We start from the raw sequence: 5,759 nt of genomic DNA, 5'->3' as shown, positions 1-5,759 counted from the left end.
TTTTTATGTTTCCTCCCGGCAGTACAGCAGGCTGTTGGCCTTGACACGATGCATGCACCCATAGCACAGCTCCTACAATGACACCAAGGGTCTGCTTGTACCTTTTTCTTTCTTACCTTCAGAATTCTTCCTGTGCTCTCCCAAGACTGGATTTCTCCAGAACTGTGTTTGATAAAAAGATGTATGAACAATGATCAGCACAATGTGTTTGATAGGCTGAGACCTCTGGTTGCAGGAGTGGCCACAATTCTGCTTGAAGTGCAGGGTCTACATGAACTCAGAACCCTTACTCTCCCAGCCCTATTTGTGTTCAGTGGCAGACACCCCATCATTTGCTTGTCTGGGGAGACCAGTACCTGCCCTGCTTTCTCATGATCCCTGCAAGATGTAGTCTCAGAGGTCTTAGGTTCTGTTTTGGTGTTCTTTGATGGACTATGGATGCGGTATTCTATAAGAAAACAACAACCACACAATTTCACATCTAGAGTAACTATCATCTTAGAGGCAAATATAGCCAATGGAAGATGTCTCAGTGGTTCTTTTCAGGGATCTGCATTGCAGAAGTTAGGGATCTATGTGTCTGATAAGCCTGGACTTCAATCTCAGCATGCTTGCTTACAACTTTACTTTTGAACATTACGGACAGCACAGTCTCAGGCATAGAAAATGCGGTCAGCACACACACACACACACACACACACACACACACACACACACACACACACACACACTGCCTGTGGAATTAACATTCTAAAGCAAAGTTACTAAACAAGGTAAGTGAAATCTCTAGTGTATTTGGAAACACTGATGACCATACAGTCCTACCTTCTTCCTGAGAGACTGTGAGCCCTGGACATCCCTGCTGTCCTCACTACGGAGCACAAATGGTGGGACACTCTGTGAAGGCATGAATGGAAATATCTAATATTTCTGAATCAAGATACAACTCAAATTACATTTAGTAAAGTGTGCACTTCCACCCCCCCCCCAAAAAAAAAACAGCTTGTTACCTTTTGGTTCTTGTTTTTGTAAAGACAGACTTATTAAGTTCCAAGGTGATAAGCAATGTTACAGGTGCAATATTTCCGGAGGCTGGAATGGGTTTTTAACCTGGAGGTTTAGGTAGAAAGTTGACTGCAGAATTAAGAGAGAGAGGGAGAGAGCTGGTTTCCTTTCAAACTTTTCATTTTAGGCTTTAGAGGTCATATAGATACACTGAAGAGAGAATAATACAATAGGAACCTATAATACATTCTTACTCTACACCAACAGTGCTAAGTGCTTAATATAATGCATAATGGGCAAGGGATATAGGAAAGTTTTTATGCAAAATTATTTTTTGTGTCTGACGCTTTGAGGTGACAGGTTCAGTTCCTGGCAGAGGGGGGGAGAGATAGAGAGGGAGAGAGAGAATTAGGGGGGATAGGAGAGAATGAAAGAAGATTGCATAAATAGCAACTTAAGATAACAAAGAAAATCTCTAAATCGAAGGACCAGTCCTCGGAAGGTTGTCTGACAACTTCTAGGTATCTCGAGCACCTAAAAACAAACAAACAAACAAACAAAAAACTTTGGATTTCTCCATATGCTTCAAGCAAAGTCATGAGCCACCGACATGAGGACCCTACTAATTTCTATTAAGCCACATAGCTCAGTTTAGAACTACAACTCAGGATATATATAATGGAACACAGTACATTCAGCTCACTTGATGCATTTCTTTCACCTACCTAGGCCATCCTTACCCAGCAGACATATTCAATTGCTTCCTATTGCTTTTTCACCAAGCTTCTTTATGGGGAGTGACAATTTTGAAGGTAGAACAGAAATATATCAAACTCTGCCAACCGTTTTTTCAGAAGAGATCAGAATTGATGGCCAATATGCCAAAGTTTGGGGTAGCATTTGTCAACCACCCACAAGTGTCTACACTGCTTGGGGAAGAGGATGAAGAAGCGCTGCATTACCTGACAATAATTGAAGTGACAGAATTTGAAGATAGTGAATCAGGTAACAGAATAGACTTTTATTTTGTTTAAAACCCTTACTTTGAAAATAAAGTTCTCCCCAAAGAATTTCATCTGAATGAGAGTGGTGATCCTTCTTTTTGAAGGATCCACTGAAATCAAATGGAAATCTGGAAAGGATTTGATCAAATGTTCAATTCAAACACAAAATAAAACCAACAGGAAGAGACAGCATGAGGAACCAGAGACCTTCTTCACCTGGTTTATTGACCATTCTGGTGCAGATGCAGGTGAGTTAAGAGAGGTCATTAAAGATGATATCTGGCCAAATCCACTACAATACTACTTGATTCCTGATATGGATGATGAATAAGGTGAGGGGGAAGATGATGATGATGATGATGATGATGATGATGATGAAGGAGAAGAGGAAGAAGGATTAGAAGATATGAAGAAGTGGGGGCCTGGTGGTGGTGCACATGGTTGAGCTCACGTGTTACAATGTGCAAGGACCTGGGTTCAAGCCCCCAATCCCCACCTGCAGGGGGTAGAGCTTCACAAGTGGTGAAGTAGTACTGCTGGTGTCCCTCTGTCTCTCACCCTCTCTATCCTTCCCTTCCCTCGTGATTTCTGACAGTCTCTATCCAATCAATAAATAGATAATATTTTTTTTTAAAAAGAAGATATGAAGGAGATGAGGATGAAGGAGAAGAAGATGGTGATTAGGGGGAGGAAAGAGAGGAAGATAAAGGATATGACTAATGAAACACTGATGAATTTCAGCATTTTAAAATTTTCTCCTGTCCCTGGGAGCAAGTTGTATTGTTTATTTTTTTCCATTTTTTCCCTCCCTTGTACACAGTCACCCTGTCTTTGAGGTCTTCTCTCTCCTTTATACGATAGTTATCAACTTATTGGGGGGGGATACTTTGATAAGAATAGTTGAAAAGAATCTCTATCCTTTTCTGTTCCAAACTAATATATTTTTTCATTTAAAACATTTTTAAGAAAACCTGTATCTTTCTGCAGTTAGCAGAAAGACAGACAGCTTTGTGTTGTTGTTGTTTTTCATTATTTTTATTTATAAAAGGAAACACTGATAAAACCATAGGATAACAGGGGTAAAACACCCTCATCCTTTTTCAACAAAAACTTTTGGAATCAATATCACCAAGCTCTGTGGGAACAAAAAACAACTTTCTGCTCCTTCAGCTCTGCTAGAAGCTGGGCGCTTCTGTGTAGTAGTGCATAGAATTCTCGCTTTTTTCCTCCTTTCTCTCAGATCTTGAATCTGAGGGGATCATATGGCAAAGCAGGCACCTTCCCAGTTTTTGTTTGTTTGCTTGTTTTTGTTTTTGCCTCCAGGGTTATAGCTGGGGCCCAGTGCTGGCACTACAAATTGACTGCTCCTGGTGGCCATCTTTTGTCCATTGTTGCTGCTGTTATTCTTGTTACGACTGCTGTTAGACAGGACAGAGAAAAATTGAGAGGAGGGGAAGTTGGAGTGGAGGAGAGAAAAACAGACATCTGCAGACCTGGTTCACGGCTTGCAAAATGACTCCTCCCTCCCCCGCAGGGAACTGAACTGGGATCATTGTGCACATCCTTGTGCTTCACACTATGTGTGCTTAACCCGGTGTACTAGCTAGTTTTGAATCCTCATTCCCAGACTATTCCAGTCTGACTACTCCAGTCTATTTTCAGTCTGAAAATGTAATTCAGGAGCTAGGTGGTGACACACCAGTACAGTGCATATGACACTGCAGAAGGACCTGGGTTCAAGCCTCTGGTCCCTAGCTGCTGCAGGGAGGGAAGCATCATGAGTGATGATGCAGTGCTGCTGATGCTACTGCTGCATATGTTAGTGCTGCAGATGTTCCTTCCCTTTCTTCTCTAATTCTCCCTTCCCTCTCAATTTCTGTCTCTATCCAACAAATGAATAAAGAAATGAAATAGTAAAGAAGTGAGTGCAGATGTAAAAATAAAAATGCAATTTCATCAAACTTTGAGCTGTGGGAGTATCATAGCCAATGAGCTTTATCAGAGTTGAACTACCGTTAACTGGAGAAGAAAACCATCATAAAATTCCTTTTAAGAATCCCAATTGCCAGGAGCCATTTCTCTGCTTGATAGATGATAAGCTTTGAGATAATGGAACCCCTCAAGACAAGTGTTAATTCCCCCCTGGGCAGGCCATTTCTCCTCAGGTAAACCATTTATCAGTAATCAAGTGAGTCAACACAAGTGAGTCAACACACAGTTTGGTTTCCGCCATTTGTTGCAAGGAACATTCCGCTTTGAAGTTTGCTCCCCCTCCCCCCTCCTCCAGCATTCCCTCTCCTTCCCCAAAGCCTTATAATGCCTGGGAACACAATAAAATTTTGCAGCTTGATCAGAAACCTGTCCTGCTGTCATTCTTTCGTGTCTCGTGTCCCTTTCATTCCAGGTCTTTTTGGGTTCCTAGCCCCTGCTCACCACCCTGCTGGTTGGGGCACCAAATGTTACAAATAATCTTCTCAGTCACACTGAAAGTCACAGTAGATTATTTCGGAACCTGATACCAACTGCATTTCTATCAACAGAGCTTCTTGACCCATGACAACTAACACGATCAGGGCAGGTTAAGAAATGTACACATTGGGAGTCCGGGGATAGCGCAGCAGGTTAAGCGTACATGGCGTAAAGCACAAGGACCGGTATAAGGATCCTGGTTCAAGCCCCTGGCTCCCCACCTGCAGGGGAGTCGCTTCACAAGCAGTGAAGCAGGTCTGCAGGTGTCTATCTTCTCTCCCTCTCTCTGTCTCCCACTCCTCTCTCCATTTCTCTCTGTTCTATACAAACGATAACATCAATAACAACAACAATAATAACTACAACAATAAAAACAACAAGGGCAACAAAAAGGGAAAATGAATAAATATTTTTAAAACTCTTAAAAAAAGAGAAATGTACACATCAAGGGTGGGTTGGTGGCACAGTTGGATTACACATGACTATGCACAAGGACCCAGGTTCAAGATCTCAGCCCCCAACTGCAGGGGGTGGAGGGGGGGAAGCTTCAGGAGTAGTAAGGCAGTGATGCAGGTGTCTTTCTTCCCCCCTCAGAATTTCTCTATGTCCTATATAAGAAAACTAAAATAAAACAAAATAAAAAAAAAGAAAGCAGACACTGTATTACTGAGTCTCCTTGCATAAAAGTTCCTAAAATACTGGTATCTTCCCTTATGTATAAATGGTTCAACAGATGCTGACAGTATACCAGACATTATACCAGAGGCTATGAATACACATGCTCACATATAACATATACCTATGATTTCATATCAATACTTTAAAAGAAGCATTATTCTTGGAGGATGTTAAACGGAAATGAACTCAATTTCTGTACTTTTTCTGAAAACCTAAATTATTTATTTATTAGTAAGACACAGGTTATGGAGGAGGAGAGGGAGGCAGAGTGAGAACCAGAGCATCACTCTGGCATGAGATGCCAAAGCTTGAACTCAAAACTTCTTGCATGAGAGTCCAACATCACCTCTCAGGTACACAATCACCTTTAAAAAAAAAATGACATACAGGGCAGGGGTAGATAGTCTAATGGTTATGCAAAGAGACTCATGCTAGAGGCTCTGAAGTCCCAGGTGATCTAAAATAAGTATTTAAGATATCACCGAATGAATGAAATCTTTAAATAAAGAACAGATTTATAAGTATCCAAGGAGTCTCTAAAACAGCTGACTCAAGTACAGAGTTTTGTCATGTTCAAGAGCCAGGTTCCAGGCCCGGCCCAGC

General features: G+C 41.5%; 1 pseudogene; it reads left to right on the top strand.

Annotated features, from left to right (window-relative positions):
* The first annotated feature begins 574 nt into the window (after positions 1-574).
* On the top strand, positions 575-2,729 carry LOC132533957 (protein SET-like; annotated as a pseudogene).
* Positions 2,730-5,759: the final 3,030 nt, after the last annotated feature.

Source organism: Erinaceus europaeus, chromosome 17 (genome assembly GCF_950295315.1).
Source record: "Erinaceus europaeus chromosome 17, mEriEur2.1, whole genome shotgun sequence".
Classification (NCBI taxonomy): Eukaryota; Metazoa; Chordata; class Mammalia; order Eulipotyphla; family Erinaceidae; genus Erinaceus; species Erinaceus europaeus.
Note: the sequence above shows the minus strand (reverse complement) of the source record. Positions and strands in the feature narration are given on the sequence as shown.